Source organism: Dermacentor variabilis, chromosome 8 (genome assembly GCF_050947875.1).
Source record: "Dermacentor variabilis isolate Ectoservices chromosome 8, ASM5094787v1, whole genome shotgun sequence".
Classification (NCBI taxonomy): Eukaryota; Metazoa; Arthropoda; class Arachnida; order Ixodida; family Ixodidae; genus Dermacentor; species Dermacentor variabilis.
The window spans coordinates 94,856,001-94,882,548 of NC_134575.1; positions in this window are offsets into that span (position 1 = coordinate 94,856,001).

Genomic DNA, 26,548 nt, shown 5'->3' on the forward strand with positions numbered 1-26,548 from the left:
ACTGTTATTATTGCCTGGCGTACCTCTGAGTGCTCCATTTACGGTTCAAGTGGACTGCTTCGCTCAAACGCATCCCAAAATTAGCTCAGAATAGGGTGAGGGCTACTGGCCGCTGGCTGTTCTTGCTGAGCTTTTTTGGAATCGCCTTTCACTGACGTCACGCCGTGCACACGACGCGTTAGCTGAAGGTTTAGACGCGCTCTTCGGCTATGCAATGACGGAATATGCGAGTCGGTCACGATATATACCAAACAGAGTGCGGTTAGTAAGGGCAGAAGAAAAGCTGCATTCACTTATTAGTGGAAGCCTTGTGCCATCGTAAGTTGAGACTTTTGCGTTGCCTTTATTCTTTCCATTGCGGAAGGCAGGCCAACGGCTTCACCTAAAGGACAGTGACGTCAGTTCACATGTCGACTTTAAAGGTGATGCCTTTGCTCCGACTACTTTTCTTTTACACTCCTGAAATGTGCTTGAGCAGTATGAACTGAGACTATTCAGAGCAACCCCCTAGTTCTGTGCAATGCCGAAGCGTAGCCAATTTGCTATTGTTCATTACGCCGGAAGACGCAGACGATATTGTCAAACTGGTGAGCGGTGCTGCATGACTAATTTGTTCGGTGTTGGATGCTGTGGTGCTTTTGTGAAGTGCTACCCTCCTTGCGTGCGAGATTGCGGTGGTCCAGCTCGTGCGCTTTTCGGTGCTTCGGTTTCTTTACAACTATTTTATTTCTTACGACGTGCACTAGGTGTCGAAACCGGATCCACCATCCCGGTGTCCACTGGTTCTCGTACGTCTTATAACTAACTGTTGTTTGCAAATTTTGGACGCCTTACATGAACATATTTTCCCTGCAGAAGCTTGGATCACCAAAGAGGCGTTCGCGTAGCGTGTTGTCCCAGAGTTCGAACACGATGCGGTTTACGATAAGTCGGTTTCCATACACATCAAGCTTTCATTTTGCGGTTAGAGTTTCAAGCCCGTCAACAAGTCCCTGACCAGCTGCTCTTGTTTGCAGTTGGACGGCCTTGAATACAGCCGTATCTTGAATGACATTCCATACTCAATACTTAGGGTCATTAGAGTGAACGGAACTTCGCCGGTTCACCACCGCGCGGCGCATCGGGGGTTTCATTATTTGGAATTTGTGTTGATGCGAAAAGTGAATTACGCCGCAATGTGAGGCGCACATGTAAACTAGGCTCACCTATGGCAAAAAAAAGAAGAACAACACAGCAGCGCCTAACTCAAACACGTGAGCTTACTTTTTCCTTGCACACTGGACATGCCGTTCCCTAAAGCCGCTGTTGCGTTGGTTCGGGGCCACAGCACCGAACCAATGCACCAATGCACCAATGTCACAGCATGAGATGTCTATAATTTTTCATTTAATTTAGTGACTGCGTTATGATGACAAGCATGTCGGCATAGATATTCGGTCGTCTGACAACAGGATATTACGATAAACTGAAAGTGGAAGCTTTGTTGTTTGTATAAAGGCCGGAACTTTTCATATCACACGTAGTTTCTTAGGAAATGCCTTTATCTGCGCAGAACCGCCTGTTATATCGGGACGCTGTCCATTGACTCTCATACTTCAAAGTTGGCACGCCTACAGAACAAGCGCTCGGCCTCGAAAAACAGTTGCTCTATATGTGAGATGTGCGGCTATGTGCTTGCACTATGTCTGAATAGCTTTCTTGAATGATGTCCTTTGTGACTGGTAATTGGCTGTAACAACCAATATCCCATGAAGATTGCATCTTGCCTCCCCCTCACTGCAGGGGGGGGGGGGCTGTTATTCACGCACCTATTTCCTGCAATGGCTTCTATGTGTCATTGCCATCCTTATTATCATTACCAGGCTATTCTACGTCGCCTGCAAGGCCAACCAAGCCCTTTTGCACTGACCTCCAATTATATCTGCCTTGTACGGGTCGGGTGACCCCATCCTGTGTCTACAAATTTCATAAACTCATCAACCGATTAATTATTCTGCCGTCCATGACTGCATTTTTCGTCCCTTTTGCCACATTCATCACTCTTACTGACCGTTATCTGCTCTACGCATTACACTACATTCAAATCTTCGCTTGTCTCACGTAACCGCAATTATTCTATCTCCTACACTAATTTCTTCTGTGACGAATTCCTCCATGTTTCATTGTTAACGTTACGCCTATTAGTTTTCGCAAATCGCTCGTTGCGTGGACCTGAGACTCCTTTCAGGCTCTTTTCTCAACGTGCAACTTTCTGGCTCTAAGCCTCTACAGGTACCGTTTGAACACGGTACAATTTGAAGTGTTATTGGTAAGGTTCTGGTTATAGCCTGAGAGTTTCCCCCACGTGTAGTACTGCAACCAATATTTATTGCGATAGCAAATATATGGACACTCCATGGGCATTTCTGCTATCGCTAGGATGTTCCCTATAGGGTCCACGGACAATATCCCCGTTGTCGCGCACCCTACGCTCTACGTACGGGTGAAAGCGTGCGAGGAGAGGCGACGATGGCGGCTCAACCTCGCCCGTGCGAAAAGAAGCCGGGAGGAAGCGCACCATCTTCCGTCGCGCGCAAGGCACCCAGCGTTGCGAGGTACCGGAGGAAGGGCAGCGAGGGGGCGGAGGAGGGCGGCGTTCCACACCGCCTGCAACTGCACACGTGATGGCGTCGCGTGGTCGCGCGCGTCCCTATATTGAGGGCGATCTGCGCTGTGCGCAGAGTCTAGGTGCGGCGGCGCCTCGTACCTTTGTGTGTGCTGTGTGTTCTCGGCGCTCAGTTTTGTTGAAGCGATAGACAGTACGAACGTCACTTCACTCGCTGCTGCTGCCGCGTTTCCTCACGCCAACGTTTTGAAGGCGAGTGTCCGCGGTCAACAAGTGCGATATGCTCATGTTTCATGTGCGCGCTGACACCATGTTTATTATTTTAATTAGTATACGTAGGTTTACAAAACTACTATCCGATCAAACTGCCATCCTTACTTCGTTTAGCTGTCCACTAATGTGTTATCGCAATCGATGCTGCGCCTTTCGGCCGGAACTGCTACTTCATGTGACAATCACTGCTTACGTAACTGCACAATAATAACACGATTACCTTGCCACACTCCTTTCACATGTCTCATCAATTTAGCCGGATCACACGCTAGAATGTGATAACGTGCTAGGGAAATAACGAGCTTTTAATGCGTTTTTATGTGTAGGTCCAACTCTACGCAGCGGACTCAAATTTGCCTGGTTCCGCATGAACCACTGCACTGACGCTACAAGGCTAAACACAAGCGTGCCTCCAGTGACGGTTTATATGTCCACGGGGCTGAAAAACACGGTAAACACAATTTAGTGCCTTGATCACGGCTGTATATGCAATCATTCCTGCCACAATCGCGTTACCGCAGCTGTCATTGTCCGCACGAGCAGCCACCGAGAAAGCGTCACGACACGACACAGCGCCCGCAAACGACGGGCCACGCACGGTGGCCAAATTGTGCGCCGTTAGTCTGTCGTTAACTAATTCTCACGCGCATGGCAATGCCTCAAAGCGTGTGGTTCAGCGTAAGACCGTTGCTCCAGTCCTACCAACACGGGCGCTATCTTCCCCGCACCATATACTTCAAGACTGTCTGAATTGCTTATTTTCCGACGCGCTGCACACATGAAATGCTGCACTGATCGGCAAGACAGAGTGTATATAGCCCTTCGCACTTGCACGTGCTGCCCACTGGAGCCGCTTCTGAACGCCACCATTTCACACGCGCCTTGTCGTGGCCATCCAGTCACTTTCTTCATATCGGTCTGGCTATGCCGCGGCACAACTTCTTCTTTAGCAAGCCCATGTTTAGTACAATTCGTGTTGTTCCTAGAGCCGCTAGCCTTACTTCGTATAACTTTCCGACATGTTGCTATCACATTCATTGCTTCGCCCTTGCGGCGAAACTGTGACTTTTTCTTCTTCTGAAAATCACCTTTTCTTGATGAGGGCCTTTGTAACTGCTTTCCTATAATAAATATATTCTGGCACAGTTCCTAAAGGATCACAACCAATTAAGAACTTGTGTTCTTTCACAGGCTATTCAGCATTAGCTTAGACTTCTGCCCTTGTCTGCCTCTTATTGTCCCGATTATGGTCTACAATCATTTGTTGAAAGCCATCTGTAGCTTTGCTGAACAGGGCAATGTCATCTGCATACTATAGGTTGGTAACGTGTTCCCCGATGATCTTATCTATCCTCTCCAGTCGAACACCTTGCTTGCTTGATGTATGCAGTAAATAGCATCGGAGAGATTGTGTCCTTGAGCAATCACGTTGTTAACGCTATTTTTCCCGTCTTGTTAATTATCGTAGTTGTGCGATCTCTCCAGATACTTTCTGAGATTTAGCGCATGTCTTTTTCACTCCTTGAATGCGCTAAGTCTCCATGAATGCTGCTTCCTTCCTTGACGCAATTGAACGCCTTTTCGCAATCTACAAAGGTCAGTCATATAAAGAAGCTGATTTGATTCGGCACACTTCTGCATTAGCGATGTAATGTGATCCATTGTTAAATACCCTTTCTCAACCCAGCCTATTCTTTGCGCAGAATAATGCGCTGCCGTGATTTCTTTTTAAAGTTACCTTTGCGAATATGTCTTCAATAAGTAAAGGCAGATGAAGGGCTTACGATTCTTTTATTCCTGTACACCAAAGCTTGCGTGAGCGGCGAGGCGATTACACGTTCATGTCCTCAAAACCCTGTTAGAGTGCTCTGCAAGTCTGATTTGTTGCATTTATTCCGGTTAGGTCAGGCTCTGGATTGTGTTTTGAACTGTGCAGTGTTAAACACGTAGTTTTCCGGTGATGCACACAACAGCACCGTAGCCATGCCAACTAAAAAGAATATAGGACTGTTGTGCTGCATAAATGCCAATGAACAACGGGGTATGTGTTGCGTTTCTAGGTTTTGGGTAGTGCCGACCTGGGCCGTATTCACAAAAGAGGGTCTTTCGTTAAAGGTGTTCGCAATAAATGTTACAAATAAGATTACAAGACTGGCCTGAACAGAACTTCAGCACGATCTTATTTTATCCGTCAGTTCTCTTCTCAACCCCACTACGCCATTTCCCTGTTTTCTTTGGCCCACTTCAGTCTTCAGGGCTTCATCTGATTTCCTTGCTAAAGTAAGTAATGAAGTTTAGTGAAGGTGCCCCGTCGTGTAGTCGATGGTAGGGAGCATTGTGTCTTTTGTAGCCGTTTTCATCGCTTTAACTGACCCGACAATATTTGCGCTTGGAATAGAATTGTCTTGCAGTACCAGAACGAAACCCCCTAAGGTAGTAGCACAAATATTAATGTTATGGCAGTTGTCGAATTCTCACTTCGGCACTTGTGTTCTTTTTTTGATTTTATGCAGTTTTTTTCGTCTCCTTCAGTTGTAGCTTCGCAGTGGGACCGAGTATTCCTTCTGAATGCACTTACGGCGACTGATCAAATGCGCCATTTTAAAGAATGCACCCTAACGCACTTGTATTGAGAGAGAAAGGGGGAAGGTTAAATTAAAGGAAGGGACTTTAACTAAAACTGAGCCTGGTTGGCCACCCTGCGCAGGAAGAGAGGAAAAGGGAAGGAAAAGATTACGGGGGGCAAAAAAAGAAAACCCACTGTAGCAATATCGCCGACGTAGTAACAGTTCTCTGCTCTATATCACAAATGGTCTCTCAGCCCCGATCACAGACGGTCACTCAGTACAGTAGCATTTACAAGTCTCAAGATCGTTTTGTGGCTTTTCGTGGCTGGGATACGCGAGGCAATAGTCCCAAGATCTTGTTCAAGGTGAATTAATTTTTGTCGAACTGATTTAAAGCTGTGCAATGGTCATGTATTTCATTTTAAAGGACGGAAGTAGCATAGCCGGTCTTTTATAGTCTCCTCGACAACCGCACGCATTGTACTTGGTACTGTCGCCCATTCCAATAAAAAAATTATACATTGATGAATGCAACACCAAAGTAAAAGTGGCACAACATCGTTTCCGCATTTTACCGGAGCCCTAGTAACCGCCGCAGTTCTATAGATGCGTCAAGAAGAAGCAACTGATGGTGAGTTTATTCAGTTGCGTGTTACTTGTATAAAGTCATGCGGAGGGACAGCTTGCTAACGCTTACTATTGATAGAACTGCAAAAACAAGGTTTGTTCCTTGGTGGGCTTTCCTAGCAGCTTCGTCGGCGACGGGTTGCCAGATATACGGCAACGACCATTGAAACACGACCTCCTGCCTCTTTGTGATTACATGCTGGTGTGTTTTTCGTGCCTTCGATATGGGTTGTTCAAAGGACCCGCGACAAAGACCTGACAAAAGAAATTGTAGGGCCACCTTTAATTCGTAGAATGTATGAGATCTGTAGCAGTGCGACGGTGCTTTTAGACAACACTTCCACCCCCGAGGGAATTCCTTGTCTGGGCTTATTATATTGTATGTTGTGTCTCGGAGGTCCCGATATGCGAGTACATTGGCTGATTGATGGTACGGGGCTGTAATCTTCGGAGTGGTGTCTCTTTCTTTTCCCCACCGTGCAAATGTCTGGCTCACAAATGCAGAGCTATTGTCAGATGATAAGGCACGCACCCCACCCCCTCCCCCGCCCCCGCACCCCCACCCCATTTCGATGACATAGGCATGTTTCTGGAGGTCTATGATAGTATCTGCATTCTCCTTTCCCGCCTTAGCACATTCACTTTTTATCGGCGTTTTTGTCGAAAGCTGCCAGAAAGTGGATTTCCCACCTATATGCCATGTTCGTCGTGTGTCCAGCGTAATCGAGCTCGTCACAGTTGTTGGTCAGTCCGGCCAGAAGCGGACGCATGTCCTTGATGCGCCCGCTGGGCTCGCTCCTTGAGTTGTGTTCGCCCGCTTGCTCGTAGAACTGGGTCCATGTCACTGGGCCTTACCTGCTTCCATAAGTGGATCACGCTTTACCATATATTTGTTGGCTATTTGTTGGGCATGGATGACGACAAGAACGATCTTCATGAGTAGCGGCTACCGCTGTGTGGTGCTGTTGCTGGTGGAGCATTTCTAGAAGGTATGAGTCCTTGAAAGAGTCGTCTTTGTTCGGCGAAGCCCTTGCTATGGTCTACACAAGCGTCGTCATGGGGTACTCTTGAAACTCGGAGCGCTTAAGTATCAGCTTCTCATTTGCTTGAAAGGCTATCTCCTCTAACGTCTTACCAGCCTTCTGAGCGCTGAATTCGCCAAGAGTCGTGATGCTTTGAAGAAAATCGTAATTGATGTCTTCGTCCACCTCACACGTTAAAAAATACGGTGACAGCGAAAATTTTGGGACATATCCCATGTTATCTGCATTTTTGTAGTTAAAACTAAAATTAAATTCAGGGGCTTCATGTGCCAAAACCACGATCTGATTAAGAGGCACGCCGTAGTGGGGCACTGCAGATTATTATTGCCTGCCAGAGGTTATTTAACGTGGACCCAATGCATGCTACAAGACCATTTCTTCATAGACGTAGACCATTTCCAAATGCTCATTTTACCGATAACTAGCGATAACATGCGGGATGCAGTTTTGGTTGCCTGATTTTGTACGTTGCTCTGTAGGCTCGTTTTGGCAGAATAAAAAGGGGTAGGAGTGCCTACGGCGAGCATTACGAGATCACGAGTGGGAAATGACCGCACTCCTTGAAAACTCTACATCCATTGCATTCTGACGTTACTAACATTAGCGGTAGAAAGTTCCAGGTTAACAAAAAAGCTGGAGAATAGGTTAAAGATCACGTAACCAGCTATGGAACGAAGAATGTTGGCCTTCACTATATGAATCAAGAAGACAACGGTGTGGATTACAGAGAAAACTAGGGTAGCAGATATTTTAGTTGACATTAGAAGGGAGAAATCGAGCCACGCAGGTTATGTAATGTGCACGGTGGATACACAGTCGTTGACTAGAGTAGAAGAATGGGCGCCAAGCACAGGTACGCGCAGTCGAAGACGGCAGATATTTACATGGTGGTATGAAATTAGGAAATGTGCAGGCGTAAGAGAGGGGGGGGGGCGGCGTGAGTTGGAGCAAGGTAAAGATAGTTGGAGATCGCTGACATACGCGTTCGTCCTGCAGCAGACATGTATAGGCTGATAAGAATGTGATATTCTATATAAAGATTTAATTTCCGCAAACCCGTCACTGATCTCGGTTTGCTTGCTGACAAGTCGCGGCATGAGGCACTCGCATTTACGAGGTACTCGCTGAAGTTACTCGCGGTGTGCTACTCGTGGCGCCCTGTTTAGGATTGCTCCTTGCAATTGCCAGAAGAATGCGGTAAGGGTGAGATATATCTCAATATTGTTTGGAGCAGTGTTACCTGAGTGTGCTAACTTCAAGAATTGCAGGCAAAACTTGAATATCTTCGGATATGTGTGCCCGTGCACCATTTACAATGGAAAATCTGAAGACGCTCAATAACTCGCGATGAAAAAGTAATGATCGCAAATCCGCAAGGTTGCATGCGTCGATGTCACTCCGTGTGTTCGCTTGTAGCACAATGCAACAGTTTTTGATGCGAAAGCGTCAAATGGGGGCCCTTTGAGCGAAAAAGCCGGCTCTCTCGTCTGTAGCAGGAAAACGGCACCTAAACTGCTATTGTTGTTGAGTGCGACGCCACGCCACGAGTGCATCTTGACGGAGTTCCCATATGCTGCGAAGCCACGTGACGAGCTGCGCCTCGACGGAGTAGAATGAGCGAAAGGGAACACTTGCTGGCCGCGCTAGCGCACCAGCTGTTGCGTGAGAGGAGGGGGCATCGCCGCGACGCCACGTAACCCTACCTCCCGGCAAGAGCGCTGCTCGACGGAGCAGAGCCAACGCCTCCTTGATAGCAGGCCAGTGCAGTGATTTATGACTTGATGGTATACTTTCAGCAAAATTGCCACTATCAAGCGCGGCGTGACGAAAGCGGTGACGTCAAAATCACCGCGGCTCACTTAGGAGCATTCCCATCATATTCTATGGCAGCCAAGCAAGGTAGCATAGCGTCCTGGATTGATGTGCACATGCCTTAAGTGCTATATAGGAGACAAAAGAGAACAGCAGCTGCGTGAGGGGAGAGGGCGTTGACGCGTCGGTGACACGCGGTGTTGGCACCGCAGGCTGCTTCTGCTGTTTGCTGGCTCGGGCAGCAGGCTATGGTACGTTACTCGTAGCGCAAAACTCGAAGGAGCGCTGAGCGCCGCTCAAAAGGATATTAATGCTTTCGCATCCACAGCTCATCAAAAGTGCTTTAGGTGCCCTCGGATTTTTCTTGAATACGAGGAGAGCTTCAATGAAAGTAACGGCGGTAATTTTGTAGAGGGCATCATTCATTCTTTAGGCGAAATGGCGATGGTCAAGGTGAAACCAACCTTGTCAAATAGCGAATCTCATATATTTGTGACTTATGGCTATTAGATTTGTATATTAACCACACAAAGCTCCGTAGGAATGTTCTGTTACAGTACCTGAAATGATAGGACCTTCCAGGAAGTTCTTTAAGCTATCTCACATACTCTGGCCAAACGATCTAAACCGTAAAAAAAGAAGGCGCACGCCAGATCGCAGTCGCATAACATCAGCACGATCATCAGCACAACATGTCACTCGCTCGCGCCTGATATCACGCCCTCGACGTTTGCCAGTTACGCACTCATTCTGGCTTCTAATATAGCGATATGAAATGCATAAAACTACGTTGCGTCGAAGTGGCACGTGCTCGCTATGCACCGACAAAAATATAAGTTTCGTTCAAAGGCTGAAGAACCTCTCGGATGGTGTTCCAAGAATAGAGGCGCTTAGCTTCTGCACGTTCCTGCATGCGAGGCGACTGATGATAATTTATTAACTTCATTGGCGCAAGGGCCAGACATGACCAAGGAGCGCCAGGCAACATCTGGCCTGCAGATGAAACAGCACACTAGTGACCATGAGGCGTCTCAGAATGCTGACGTGATGAAAAGCGCTGTCAGTGGATTGGACAAGCTCAGGACACCAGAATATGCCATACGATTTTTCAGCCTTCCTAGGCAGAAAGATACTCTTGTCGGCCTTGTGTTCGCTACCCTTCATGACTTTGAGGATGTCGATGTGTGTGAATTCGGTCATCCTGCACAGGAGGTAATGGGGCATGTTGTAAGTGCTGCAGCGAATACACTGCTGAACAACTTGTGGACACTGGTCGCGACAACTTCTTACGTTTCGTCTAACCGCAACGTCTTACAGGAAAGTTTTTGTGTTCCTTAAGTGTTCCTGTAAAAAAATTTAACAAGGCAACGGTTTCACGATCACACCTCTGCTGAAAATTTACACCAGCAGACAAGTAAAATAAGTAGACACCAGCAGAGGCGTTCAAATTTAATGATGCACGATATGAGGGCGCCGGAAAACCGTCGGGGTTTGTCAGCGCCGCTTGCCGTCGGCTGTCCGTTTTGAAATTTCAAGAGTGGATGTTTTGTGGTGCTCCCACATTTTGCTACAAAGTCACTGCTACAAGAAAAAAGAAAATGTTAAATTTACCTAATCGGCTATTGATGCTGCGTAACCCGTCTCGTTTTATCTGCATCTTTTTTCCTAGAGACCGTTGTCAAGATGAAGTTGGCGGCAGCTATCGTGATCGTCACGCTACACCATGCTTTTGCTACAGCTGTTTTCAGTAAAGTCGGCAAGCTCAACTTTCGAAATAGTAAGTCTGCTTGTAACGCTTCTCGACATGGCTGCATAAGCGTTAGTTTGATTTCTATTTCAGGAGCGACGTGGCAGGTTACATAATTTCATTCAAAAATGTAGCGAGATAAAAGTGTCTGGTTGTTCTTAAGTCCTACACTGTTTAGTAACTTTGAGACAGCCGTCGTGTGCCCAGAGCTTATGGATTGTCCTGTTTGCAATCGTACGTTTGAACGCGCGATTTGTCTTTCTCGTCATTGGACCGAGGCAAAGTCAAAGTGCGTACTCACGGTAATTGAGTGGTCCGTATGAGTTGTAGTCCGGCCGGCTCAGAAGCAGGCCACTGGTTGAGAGCATCAGCATGTACACGCCTCAGATTGCGGCCGTGGCAGCCGCGGCAAGCGTGATGGGAAGAGCAGTGAGGTACACTCGCTAATAGAGTTATAGCTTGTCCGGTATTCTGGTACCGTTTGTTGATTCGCGGATTAGAGCGGGCACAAACGGCTGCATTGGTGGTGCCACCTGGGAAACCAAACAAACACAAAGCTACTGTTGCGGTTACTAAGTATATTTTACTTGTCTGCTGGTGTAAATTTTCAGCAGAGGTGTAATCGTGAAACCGTTGCCTTGTCAAATTTTTTTACAGGAACACTTAAGGAACACAAAAACTTTTCTGTAAGACGTTGCGGTTAGACGAAACGTAAGAAGTTCTCGCGACCAGTGTCCACTAAGCCGTTATTACGAAAACGACATTGTGTATACCGGTATACCGGACAGGCTAAACTCCAATAATGATTGAGTGAAAACCTTCCACGGCGGTTTCTAAGACGTAAGAACAAGCGAGCGACAACTGGCCGCCACTCCATACTGAAGCGTACCGAAACGGTAGGGGGAATCGGGAAATTGAATTGAAATTGAATTATTCATTATAGATTACAGGTTATAAAGAATAATCCTGGGAGTAGGACATAACATTCACAAATTTCACACAAGCATTGCCCTTGAATAGGGAAAGGTATCTTCGTGAAAGCAGGGAATCACATTTAACAGAAGCAGGCGTCGATACCTGGTAGCCGGTGTCAGCGCAGCTATCAGCGGCACATCTTTAGTTACGTGAACTGCTACGTGCAGCACTGCAGGGGCCCCGGCCAGCCCGAAAGCCCGGGCCCGACCCGGCTCGGGTCGGATAAGCTGTCTCTATTGCGGGCCCGGGCCTCCGCCAGTCCCGTAATAGGCACGGGTCTCAGTCAGGCCTGTAATAGGCCGGGAATGCTATGGGTGACTTTTGAAAACTACCTACTATAAGTAGGAAAAACTTTATTTAGTCAGTGTTAGGTGGCGTGTTTAGGCGTGGTTTTTCAGGCGGCCCAGATGGCCGTCAACCAATGTTTGGTGTCGACCTCTTCAGCTCGTTCTATGGCCTGGAGTGGCCAGGCTAGAGTGGCCAGAATATGGCCAGGCTAGAACTGCGGAGCGTCGCCCCTCATGCTTCAGGTGAGGGAGAGGCCATCAGGTTAGGAGGAGGTCTGTCCTCCTCGCAGTCCCATATTATATGATTCAGTGTTGTTGGTTCCCCGCAGAATCTACAGACGGCTCAGCCGTGGGGACACAGTCAAAAGAATCTCTCCTGTGCCGCGGATGGTATCTTCACAATTGCCGAGAATTGGACCATGCTTCCCTTACGCTCAAGGGCTAACGGGCCGAACCGGGCCGGGCCAGGTCGGGCCGGGCCGGGTACAGGTCAGGTTGAAAGTACCGAGTCGGGCTCAGGCGGGCCGCTGCATAGCACTTTCAGGCTCCAGGCCGGACCCGGGCCTGAAAAAACGGCCCGTGCAGTGCTCCACTGCTGCGGCCGTAAGCTGCAGAAATGCTACACATTCCACATACCGGCATCATCTACGCTTTCTGCCACTACGTGGGCATACTAAGCATCCGCCTGTATTTGACAATTATTGTCACAAATGCCACAACCTTATTTCACCAGTTTGAAGAATATCTAAAGGAACCTGCACAGCTTACTTCGGCCAAGTTCATCGGCGTTACCGAAGAGACATTATCAAGGCGTCGTCAAAATCGATGTCACTGGCGTGAGAACCAACACGCATCTATTAACAGCATGGAGCCAACGTGCTCAACAAGGAGTTAAACAAGCTCAGACACAACTGTTGCCAAAGGACATACGAACGTCAGGAATAGGTCACCGCACACGCAGGTAAGTACGTGAGATGATCTGTCACAATTCCCGCAGGAAACTCCGCTTTCGGGTAGTATTATTTGCTATAAGTTTGCGGAAAACAGCCGAATAGGTTGTTAGCGGCCACTTAAAGAGACACGATGCTATTGGGGCCTGTGATTACTATCTGCCAGAGGGCGAGCTGCGTTTGTGTAACCTGCCAAATTAGTAGGAGTGGGTATGATGCACATTCTTGATTCCCGACCTTTACGTCTGGAAATATGAGTATACCAATAAGCATCATTTACTCTTTTTTCATGAATTTACATAGAAAGGCAACATGAAGCCGTGACTGCTCTATTACGCGGTATCGCCTATAATATACATGCTGTTGCATAAAGAGGTGAACTAGGTATACATGACTCTTCTTGTTAAAATACTGACTGATGTCCGCTAATGTTTAGCGCAGACTTACCACTTTGCACGAACGTGCGGAGGCGCCACTCAAAACATGTTGAACGCACTGCGACAGAACGGTGGCGCCATCTGCGACAGCTGCGTTTGGGTCATACATATACTACATAGCGCCAGCTCGACGTTGCAAAGAAATCGAAGATTTTTCATTTCAATTCAGTTCAGTTATTATAACAACGTTACTGCATGGACTTTTAGGTAAAAAGCGGCAATGATCGCTTGATGAGATTTATAATCCCCCACTGAGCAGTGAGGGACGACGCGGCAAACATTACAAGAAGGAAAATGAACAAAGTGAAAAGCATTCATTTTAGCATTAACAATTAGAAATAAGTGTCAATTGAGTTGCATCGTCACCGACGGCGACGATTCTCCTATTATTGTGGCCGAAACTAGTATGTAATGGCCCCAAAATGTCTTATTAAACTAAATCTCATGCACAATGACACCAGCATGTGAAGTTTGAGCAGACATCAGCCAGTAGTTTACAGTAAGAGCCGTGTATAGCTGGCGCTACTGTCTACACAACACGCAGTTATATGACCTACAACGAGGACAAGCATTAGGTCGTGGACCCTATATGCAAGAAGTGTTTCCGGCATTCTTTTCCAGGATCGTGCATCTATACTCTGGGAGATCCACGAAATCCATACAAATTAGGAAACAGTGTTGAGCTGAGGTTACAGCATCCTTGTGTAAGCCTCTACTGTAACATCACTTCTCGTTCACTGACCGTGTTAGGGTGAGTATATATACGTATCTGTTACTCTTGAGCTCGCGCATTATTTATTGAGGTGGTAAATGGGGTTGTGATGCGCGTCGTATATAGGTTTCGAATGGGACCCCGACGCGGAACCTCCGAAAACCCAAACAAAGAAAAAGCCGTTCGTCCCGGCAAAACACACGATACATTAAACTCAGGACGGAAGTACAGTTAATGAACACTTAATGAAATCTAAGTAAGAATATCAAACACACATTATCCCAAAACAATCGATGCGGCGGCGTAGCACATTGCGAGAGGAAACATGCAGCATTGTCAGACCTAAACAAGTTCTCTGTTGGCGTACTGCAGGCGAGGCGATCAAGTGGTGAAGTTCTCACCAAGGTAGTGGTGGAGTTCAGTGACGGGTCACTCATGGTTGGGTCGAGGTTGAGGATACGCCCGTACTACATCGAAGTCGAGAAGAGGATTTGGCGGGGGTACTGCCGTCCTGGAAGGTAGGCTGTCAGCTAGGTAGAGTGTGTAGCCCGAGCGCTTGCCTCCTACTCATGAGCGTTGGAGCCCACACGCCTTGTGGTTCACCTTCTGGTTATCGTGGTCTGAAGGTTTGCTGGCTGTGCCCGCATCCTGACAGCAGTCTTCAACGACCAGTCCCGTGCTGCCGGCGCTGCCATGGGTAATTATTTTAGAACTCCTGCGATCTGACCGTGATCTGACCGGAACACGAAGCACCCCTCACCGCGTCCTATCAAACCGACCATGTGGAAGTCCGCCGCCTGTGCTGCCGAGGGCCGCAGCCGCTCCTGCAGGTGGCGTCAACGCCATTGCGTCGATGTCACCCGCGCCGGCAGCGTCCTTTTCCAACAGCAGCGCTGGGAGCTTCAGCAGCACGCAGGAGACCGTGCCGTCCCTGGGTCCCACGCTAAACCCGCCCACGGTGACAGAGAAGACGCAAACGGAAGCACTCCTCCGCGTACCACAGAGGTGCAGCTCGTCGTACAAACAAACCAGGCTGGGATAGGAGACGCTACGGCCTGGGGAACTGGCACCGCTCGCCTTCCCCACAACAATGGTCCGTCCCAGAACGCAGCCGGGGTCCCACGTCAAGGGCACCGATGTGGACATGGCGCAATTCCGCACTCCACGCCAGTAAACTCAAGTGATGGACAGCAGGAGACGCGGAAACACGTCTGGTTCATGAACGCTGGTGTTCCAACAGCGCCAGTTGCGGCTCGTGCCGCTGATCCCGCGTTCGTCGTCATCCTGTTCCACGCTTGCTCCGATACCGCTCATCATGCCGGCGTTCCCATGCTGCCCCTTCCTCTGCAAAGGCACGGACGGCGCTTACCCACGGTGGCTTGCAGCGACAGCATCGCATCCCCGCCGGCGGGCAAAACTTGCAGGCTGCTGCAACGAACGAGGAACGGCGGAGCAGGCAAGAACCGAAAAGTCGTAAACCTGGCCGGCATCCCGGACGCACGCCTCGCGAAGCCGCGGCACACCAGGTGGTGCAGCCTCCAAGTTGGCGAGGTGTTGCAGGAACCTGAAGGCCAGAACTTTTTCCCAGACGCAAAGTCTATATTTCTTCCCCGACCTCATTCTAACCATTGGACGCAGCAGGTCGCCATAAGATGCAGCTGCTCGCTCACTGCCATGTCACCGCACAGAGACCGCACTGCGCGGCACCACGCGTGTAAAGGAGGGCAACGTCGCAGATGATGATGATCATCGCTCGAACTATGCCGCCGGCGCTACCACTGGCAATTCTATAACTCCTGCCATCTGACTGTCATTTGACCGGAGCACCGACGCCACTCACTAAGTCATTCCGAGCCGATTGTGAGGAAGCACCCTGTACCCCCGCGGTGGTGTTGGCGCCATCGCGTTAATGTCACCTACGCCGGCAGTTCTCATCCCCAACAGCAGCGCTGGGAGCTGTAGCAGTGCACATGATTTTAAACTGAAGAGTGTACTTTGACAGGGAGAAGGATGGAGACACGACACGGACGAGCGCTGTTCTGTTTAAAATGGCTCACCAACTCGCCCAAACTTCCGTTTTAATGAGTGCACAGTAGACCTCCAGAACCACGGGTCCCATGCGAGGCCCTATGATGGTGTCAGAGGAGCAGGCAGAGTCGCTCCTCAGCGAACGCGACAGATGCATGTCGCACCGCGGGGATGGTCACGCGCTAGGCCAGGGCAGAAAGAACTACTGGCTGCGAAGCAGGCTCCGCCCCTCTCCCTCACAACGATTGGTCGGACCTGGAACGTAGCCAGGGCCCCACGTTAGGGACGCGAATGTGGTCGCGGCGCGGTCCCACAGTCGACGCCAGCAAGCCCGTCTTGGCAGGCCACGACCAAAAGCGCTAAGCCGTGCCTCACGCCCTTGCTCGCGCGTTCGTCGTCGTCGTCTCATCGCTGGTGTTCCCGTAGTATGTATGTTTCCATCTATGCATCTATGTATTTATTTATCTGTCTACGTTTTCATCTAACCGTTTTCCCACCTACCTGGGTCGATGGATAGTAAATGGCGAACTGGGTTAAAAACGAACAATCCAATCAACTTTTCTCGGTGAGTATTTTGCGGTGAGCACATACATACGGCTCTTCATCGAACGTCTTTCACGCCGACATGAGCCATTGTAGATGCGGGGCTGGTTAGGTACCGCTGCTCGAAGAAACTCTTTGACGCCGGCTTGGAGTACTGGGTATGTGCCACTCGGTCTGTGCTAGTGTGCAATGAACCTCTTTGATGCAAACTTGACAAATGGATATGTGCCAATAGGCGTGTGCTGCTTTATCATGAACATAAATTAAGCCAAATTGAGCAGCTAGGTATGTGGCCCTGTCAATGCGCCGACATACAATGGCGAATAAGATTTCTTAAATTCCTCCTCTGCTGAGCGGAATTAAACTAACGTCACAAGGATTCCTCTAGGACAGAAACGCGAAACATTAGCAGTCTACGGCACAAATGTACTGGGTCTGCGCCGTTCTTCAATGAATGCGCTTCACGCCAACGTTTTAGCGAGCTGTGCCACGAATGCACAAGGTATGTGGCACTCTTCAATGAATCTCCCACCAACTTGGGCTACTGAGTATGTGCGACTGAGTGTGCGGCAAGCGAGGGAACAATTGTCAGGGTTCGCAGGCACTGATGCACCATGCTTCTCGTCGCGGAAGCCAAGTGCGGATTTGCAACACTGCCACTAGGTGGCGCAGCGTGTCCAACAAGAAGAGCGAGAGAGAATCCCGGTTGCTGCATGATGCTGTTTTCAGGCGCCACGTATCTCGGAGGCCACCCGCAGGAGGCTTTGCGGTGGCGGCACTAGATGGCGCCGACTGTTCTTACGGAAGCGCGAAAGAGGAGTCCCGCTGCAGTACACGCCTCATGCATACCTCTCTCCTACGGAGGCAATACGTTCTGTCGCTATATTGATTCAATGCTAACGCGTCGAAAGACATCGTGACATGGGTTCTGCCGCAATTTTTTCTTCTCCTGTGGTCCTGGTGTATTTCCAGGATTGGTGAAAAAGTTCGAGTCCCACAGGGGCGTTTGCGTTCGCTGTCTCCTACATACCGCCTGGGTTACCACGACGTCAAGAGACCATGTTGTATAGTCTGTGGCTAGGCGTTGCGTATACGAACTCGTACGCTTTCCTAATTGGAATGGGCCACAGCCTCCCCCCCCCCTTGTGACACAGGCAACAGTGCTGAGACGCTCGCACATATTACCTGTGTCTTCCCGCGATATAATGGTGCCCAGAGACAAGTTATGTGCAGAGTACTGGGCCAACTGGACAATCGTCCACTTTCAGAACTCAAGGCTTTAGGTCAGTGCTCCCAAAGAACATCCGCGCTGAAGGCCTTACTCGCGTTATTGAGGTTCCTGCGGTCTACGGGGCTTCACGATTGAATTTAGGAAAATTGCCCCCTACCGCTCTATAGCGTAGGCGGTTTGTTCGTGCTCGTCTCTCTCTCTCGATCTCCACCTTCCACTCTATTTCTCTTTTTATCCCACTTAACTCTTCCCCCCGAGCAGGGTAGCCAACCGGAACTACCTCTGGTTGACCTCCCTGCCTTTCTATGCATCTTTTTTCTCTCTCATCAGGATTGGTTATCTTCAGAACTCCACATTTCGCAATGATTCGTTCTGGGGAGATCCGTGAATTCGACGATGTCGCTCTTCGACGTCGTCGTCTTTTCTTACATACTGGACTCAAGTCCACACACACTTTCTTTATTTTCATGTTTTCATTTCACAATTCATAGCAGTTGCTTTCGTGCACTACACTCATCACAGAGAGAAGGCGGTTAACAACATAAGCTTCGATCTCACCGCAACCTCTGAGCGTCTCACAGCGAAGCTGCATATGACTAATATCTTGGGCTTACTAGGGTCCCCAGATCTGTACAGAAAACTCAACTCATCAGAGACACGGGGCCCTTGACGCTATCGCGTTAATGTCATAAGTTGTTTCATTAAGGGGTCAGCATGCTTTCGACATGCCTATGCAACATCATTTATGTACAGGTATTATGTCGTGAATACAGTTTGATTATCTAGAGCAAGGATGCACTCACTCGCCATAATTTGGCGGTCAACATGCAGCGGTTATAAAAGCGAATGCCAGTATATATGACGCATCCATGGCTCGCCTTATGCGGACTGACGGAAGCAAAATTGTGGCGGGCTAGGCAAAGAAAGCTCCATTTTAATGAATTTTTGTCCGTCTGTAGTGGCTTGCCGTAACACTACCGCAGATGGTTGTTATTTCGCTGTACGCCGATGAAATTTGCATCTTTGCTTTCGGCGCGACGCGCCATCAGTCGCGCGCAGGTGTCTGGAGAGTGGCAGCAATGATACCTTCCTACTTATGCCGACAAGATTTGACTCTATCTACGACAAAATCAGCATAAGTGACATAAATCCGCTAACTGATACTTTCCGAACCGTCTTAAATCGAAGGCCAGTCAGTTGCGTATAGGAAGAACTCTAGGTTCTTCGGCGTTATCATTCATCGCGAACATACATAAAGTCACGACATTTTTTTACCTGAAGAAAACGCTCATTATCACTGATCATATGTTTAAATTCGTTGCTGGAAAGCTCTGGGAAGCAATCCATGCGATGAATGTTACCGCTTTACGCAACGTTTTATTTTACTTCCATTTCTAAGCTACGGTCACCGGCTCTTTTCCGACACAAGCATGGTGGTGGTGGTGGACATGTTCACAGCGTTCACAGAGGCGATATTTCCCTGATGCGGAATGTTACACTTTGCTGACCGCTTGATTTTTGTACTTTTGGCAGGTGTCCCCCACCCAAAAACTACCAAAATGAAGACACAAACCCATATTGGCCAAACTGCTGCAAGAAAAAGAACTGAGCTAGTGTGGTCTCAAAGCGCATACGTTACTTCTGAGCCATCTGAAGCTAATCTAGTCGTGCACTGCAATTTGATTTTTGAAATAATGCGAAAGTTGGACGAATGTACAATAAAGCAGCCGCTGTTTTCAGCCGAATGAATGTGATTTCATCCCCATTTGGCAGGTGCCATACTCGATCTTACCATCCGTGTCACATTGCCGACTTGGTTTGAGAAACCTGAAGCATTCCGAGTGACGTAATTTGTGAGGACTGTGATGGGTTCAATTGGAAAGTCATATCTGTCGTTGTAATGTCAAGGGTAATCAACGCAAATGCATTTTTAAGCCCGAAAGGGAGCAACTGTTTTCTAGAAATCTCAGTTCTTATCATAGGATATGCATATGTTTTTCTAAGGTTACTCCGCAAATTATCGTATAATTAAGGGGGCAATGGTTCTTCTGCAGGGAATTGAGCTGCGTGATCATCAGAAATTTAGGCACGTAGCTCTTCCATATAGCTCTCCAAAAATGGGTGGGGTGGTATCAATGACCACGAGTCCGACCCACCGTGTCGACTTAGTGGAATTCGCTCACTAAGCTTTTCTACCTGGCACTCAATCCCGTGAGCGGAGGGTTTATGTAATACAAGAGGTAAATGTGCAGAAGCTGCGGGTAACATTTGACCAGGTAAGCGGATCTTTGTCTAGTCTTTCGGTTGAAGCAGGTGCGCATGCTGCGTCATTGTTCACATGTCCACGTAGCGGTCCCGTCGTTGCATGCTGACAGAGCTAGGAAGCTATCTCTATCTTGGGTTTGTCGCGTATAAAAGTGCACTGCTGGGATAGAACACATGCTGGAACACGCGCGCAGCCTTCAGTAGTGTTACACTAGAGGCAACGCCGAGATTGTTCTCTCAAGGCACACCAGCCGCCATGATGTATTACGCTATATGACACCTCCGCCCGTCCTCCCTCATCAGAGAGAAACCACCGATCACAGCCTGGAGACCAGCCGGTTGTACTAAGAACGCTTCGTTTTAGAACGGCTTTGCTTCAGGCGAATGACACGAAATCTAATAGGAGAACAGCAGTAGCATGACTCGTCCATCGTGAGAGTCAGGACACAACGGAGGAGGCCATTCTGGATCGGCTCGCAGCTAAGTATTTACTACTTAAGTATAGCAATGAGAGTACAGACCAGCCTGAATATACAGGGGAAGACTGTGAGCCTACGGATCAAGAGTTCACAGAAAGCGAAGTTCGCGCAGCCCTGTACGACCTCAACAGTAGATCCTCTGCCGGTCCAGATGTCATTTCCTATAGGCTGTTGAAAAATCTGGACGATAATTCTGTAAAATATTTAACAGAGTATTTCAGCGAACTCTGGAAAAACGGTGATTAATCGAAGGAATGGAGAATTGCTAACACAATTCTCATTCTCAAACCAGGCAAGCAACTCAGTCTAGATAACGTAAGACCCATATCGTTAACATCGTGTCCGGGCAAAACCATGAAGCTTGTCATACTCAATAGACTAAGTATGTAGAAAACAGAAATCTTCCGCATAACCTGATCGGTTTCCGTCCTGGACTTTCGACTGAAGATGTAATGCTTTTAATGAAACATCACCTTATTCTTGCTAGCCCGCTACATACGAGAGCTCTCCTAGGCCTAGATGTAGAAAAGGTCTTTGATCGCATCAAACACAGGGATGCGATCAAGCATCAAACTCGGAGATGGGATTGGGTAAGCGATTGCACAATATAGTCAAAGTCTTTCTCGGTAGCTGTTCTGCTTGTCTCAGGTTAGGCGAACTCTAATCGACAACCCTGGAACTTGGGAATCGCGGGGCACCACAAGGGTCTGTCCTATCTCCCATGTTGTTTAAATTCGCAATGTCAACAGTGGCTCGAAGTCTCGCGCAGATTGAAGGTATCCACTTTGCAATATATGCAGATGATGTAACAATCTGGAGTGCCGAAGGTAATATGGGACAAACAGAGACCAAACTACAGGAAAACATTTATGTGGTAGAAACAATACTTGAGGGTATAGGACGGTACTGCTCTGCTAAAAAATCAAAACTACTGGCACTACGGAGCAGTAAGCGTGGGCGCAAGCCGAATGGATATATCGCAGAGGAAGAACCCCGCATTGAAATACGCCAAGAATGGAGAATCAATCAGGCAGACGGAGACTATTAGAGTGCTAGGACTTCTTCTGCTAGCGAATGGATCTAATTGCAGGATGATACAACATATTTCTACCAAGTCAAAAGTAGTCATTAGGCTTCTGCGTAGAATTACCAGCAAGCATACGGGACTAGGAGAAGACAGTGTCATAAGATTGGTACACGCATTCGCCTTTTGCCACTTCTAGTACGTGGCAGTCATGCTACATTGGACACAGGCTGATAAGAACAAGCTAAACGCTTTAGTCAGACGACTTATAAAGACTGCACTAAGACTTTCCATCAACACGGCCAATGATACCTTATTGCGCCTAGGGCTGTATAACACGCTAGAAGAGATAGCTGAGGCTCAACAGGTGGCCCACCAGGAAAGACTAATGGGGACACGACCTGGGAGGGCGCTACTTGAACAAATAGGCGTAGAAATCAACAACCACATCAACAAAGGAGAAATATTAACAGAATTGCAAGCAGGACTACGAGAAACAATTAATACGACCCCGTTCCCTAAGAGCATGCACCCGACACATAACCTCGAGAGACGGAAGGCAAGGGCCAAGGCATTCCTTCAAGACATAGATCAACATAAGCTGTAGGCGGTGTTCATTGACGCTCCCTGGGTTAAAAATAAGGACGCGTATACCTCCGTTGTTGTAGACACTCAAGGTAACATACAGGATGCCATCACCGTCTATACCAAGGACCCAACTGTAGCAGAACAAGTAGCAATTTACATATTTACAGCAACTCCAGAACAGCCATACGCAACTTTAACGGATATGTGACACGGATAGCAACAAGGTTACTAGAGCAGGTCAACAGTGAGAGGAACGAAATCCGCTGGTTTCCAGCACATGTGGGGGTGGTGGACGAAACTCGGAGAAACCTCAATGAGGTGTCAAATGAAGCAGCACGAGGGCTTCCTAACCGTGCTCTTCAAGGCCGAGCAACTTACACTTCATCCGGGGAACAAAGTGATCGGTTATTAATATATTACGAAATCACGAAGTACTATTATTTAAGCAGAAGGGAATACCCAGTGCCACACGGAAAGCTTTGCAGAGCCCAAGCGGTCACATTACGTTTGCTACAGACAAGGACATACCCAATTCCAGGTTTTATTACCAGGATCTATCTGGAGAGGAAAACTCAAACCAATTGTAATAAATGCAATGGCATCATTACTCTTCACCACATGCTTTGGTAGTGCCCCGCGGTCTTCACAGACTGTGACAAGGAACAAGAATGGTGGCGGCAAATGCTGCACAGTGAATCACTCTCTGGCGAATTAAGTGCAGTACAGAAGGCCCGCGATGTGGCTGAAGGGCTCGGCCTGACAGTCCCAACGTGGGAGCGGCAAGCGTCAGCCTAGGGTTGACCTTCAGGACCCAATAAAGTTCTTCATACCATACAAAAGATATACGAAGGTAATACTGCAGTGTATTAGAAATTCTTCTCAGAGTCACCTTCTAAATGCTTCATTCCAAAAGACAGGTAAACTGGGAAGGTCATTCCGCTCTACAAGCCAGGTGATAAAACTTCTCCTCTGAACTAACAACACTAACACTAACAATTTCTTCCACCCATCCCAGCACGAGTTCCGCAAGAGTTGTGCATACTAAACACAACTAGCCAAGTTCCTCAATGATTTACATGCTGATTTGGTCACTAACCCTCAGGTTGACGCTATTTTTCTGAATTATGCTAAAGCATTTGAAAAAGTTCCACATCCGCGGTTAATAAACAACCTCTGTTAAACCCACATCCTAACGTAGTAAACTGGATCAAAGAATTCCTAACAAATCACTCTCAGTCACCATAAATAACCAGTCCTCCAATCCTCTTTCTGTAACATCAGGCGTCCCACAAGGCTCCGTTCTTGCCCCCTCTTTTGCTTTTGATGTATATCAACGACCTCCCGCTGCATGTCTTTTGCGAAATTCGAACGTTTGCTGGCGACTGCGTTATCTACTGTAGAGCACCCAACACTAGTCATCAAGAAGCCCTCGAACAGGATCTTAACCACATCCGAAAATGGTGTGAAAATTGGCTCACGGTTGATAACCCTAGCAAATGCAAGCTCGTTTCCATTACTTGTCGACACAAGATTCATGCTGTTAGCCTGTAGAATCCGTATCGTCTGTTACACCCATAGGCATCACATTATCTATTGACCTAACATGTAATGCACAGGTCACTAACGTGATATCATCAGCTAACAAAACAATGGGATTTCTTAAAAATCATCTTCGCCTCGCCCCACATCACGTGAGATCGCTTGCTTACAAGTCCCTCGTTTGACCTAAACTAGGATATGCATCCAACATATGGAACCCGCATCATGTTTACATCGTAAACGATCTAAGAGGAGTGCAAATTCGCGCTGCAATGTTTATTCACTCCTTCATATTCTCTATGACGTCAGTGTTACAGCTCTGAAAACTAAATCTGCATTATTGCCTGTCTCAGTTCGCCGTCGCATGTCCACTCTTACTGTACCAGAAGTTCGGTGATTCAGCACTCAATCGTGCACCTTGCATCATGCAAGCATCGTACATTTGAAACCGCACGGACCACATCCTTCAAGTGTTTCAACCGCGTGCGAGAACTGTTACCTTTTTAGCTTCCTTCTTTCCACGTGCTCCCAAAGATTGGAATGGCCTTCCCCAACATATCGTCGACATCAGCTGTTCATTAGCGTTCGCTGAAAATTTATATAACCTTCTTTGTATAATATTAACATGTGGCATTGTTCATGCTTTTTTCTGCTGATTTCGCCGCTTATGTAAAACCCCGTCGTGGGTCTTTAAGGAAATAAAATGAAATTAAACCTTAAACAAAGATGCAGATGTGCGCTTTGTGGTAACGAACTTGCAGCACCACAGAAGAAAAAGAATACGGTTTGTGGTTTCGCTGTATCATGAGAAACACGATGCCAACTTGGAATCACATTTCCTATATTAATATCACTGAAATACACACCTAATCTGTCTCGAATCTACTTTTTTGTGCATTTTGTGCCATCTGAAAGTTAAAATGTGAACTACGCGAGCCGAAGATATACGAAGCCACCTATGAGTGGGCCTGTATCATATGTTTCCGCGTGTAGCTCGCACTGTGGTTCACAAAGTCGTTACAAATCACAAATACATGGTACGTCACAAATACATGGTAATAGAGAAATTGTTTCTCTTGGCAACAACAGCGACACATTTGTTGAAATTTGTTGAAGCTAAAAGAAACGTTATAATCTAGTGACTTCTGCAAGTGGATTTTTGATTTACGCCATCAATATTGGGGTATAAATTTTTGAAAACTGTAACATTCCAAAAAACTAAAAATGTCGTGTGTATAACTCTGTTACCCCGCAGAGAAAGGCGTTATCACAGTTCTGTCAACTCCACTTAATGATACAACTAAAGTGTAGAAAACTGATGTAATACATGCGCCTCCGGAACATACCACCAATTTGTGAGTGGGACTTTTGCAAACGCCTTGTAGACATTGTAGCAAATTCTCATAACCTGTAAATGATTATACGAAGTTTGTGCGCTTTAGATTATCTCAAAGATGCAATCTACACAAATGCTATATGTGTTTTTGGTGCCGAGTTAGGGATTTCTAGACTTCGTGCGCCTGTTTTTTTCGAAGCATACGGATTTCAGGCAATTAAAAAAAATCTTATGCCCTAAATCGAAAGTCTCTCCTTACATTCACCAGAATTTAACGTCGTCTCACAAATGGAACAAAAACAGTTCATTCAAATTGGTCCAGTGGCTGGCTAATCAAATCAGCTTCGCGTTTTACATGTATTTGAATGGAGAAAATGGAGTTGGCTTCGAGCTAAAGTTTCCTCATAACTACAACTGTAAACTTTCATTGATAACATAACATATCGCGCACACACACAAATGCGGTATGGGATGATCGGGTGACATTTTTCACCATAATAAACCCTCCGCATCACCCATCAGTGCCACTGGACATTTGTTTTGTGAAGTTCAACACGCATCATTTTTTTTTACTTTTGGGTATCACGCAGAAAGTCGATAACTTAGATTTCGAAATCACAAAAGAACATCCTATAAACAAATCTCCGAACAAAATACTGGTCTAGGAACAGAGCGCTACACGGGTTTTTCATGAAAAAGTGTTCTGGTCTACGGCAAAGCGCCAGCTAGTGCTTCTAGCAGGGGCCAATGCTTCTTTGGCGTGCACGAGCTCTTGTAGTCGTCCAGGTCGAGGTCCCACACGCCCACGCAGAATCCCTGGTCGACGGACACGTTGCCTCGACGCCTGCGCAGCAATTCCATCGCTCGCTGTACTTTATCCGCGATCGACCAAGGGTCCTCGTATGACACCCACGTATGGTTCACCCTGCGGACACGAAAAGGTTTCACGCAACAGAAAGCCCTTGCGCTTATCTTGTAATGTAACACCCTGAGGGCTGCTTTAGGTAAAAAACCTGCACCATAATAACTCATTTATCTTTTCTGACGCTATATGGTCCTCGATAACATAGTTACAACACTGAAATATAACTACAAATGATATTGATTCAATAAAAGTGATGATAACAGAATGTCTTCCGCCGTCTACGTCGTAAAAAAAGTCGCACTTTCGCCCGAAAAGCGAAGCATCGATTGCGATAGCGAAATCAGAGACCCGCCGTGCTTGCTTAGTGGCTATGTTAGTCGGCTGCTAAGCACGAGATCGCGGGATCAAATACGCAGCGACGGCGTCCGCATCTTGATGGGGGCGAAATGGGAAAATACCCGTGTACTTAAATTTAGCCGCACGTCAAAGAACCCCAAGTGGTTCAAGTTATTGCGCAATCCCGCACTACGGCACGCCTGATAATCAGATCACGGTTTTGGCATGTGAAACCCCATAATTTATAACGAAGAAACTATAGTACTTGTAAACATAGCC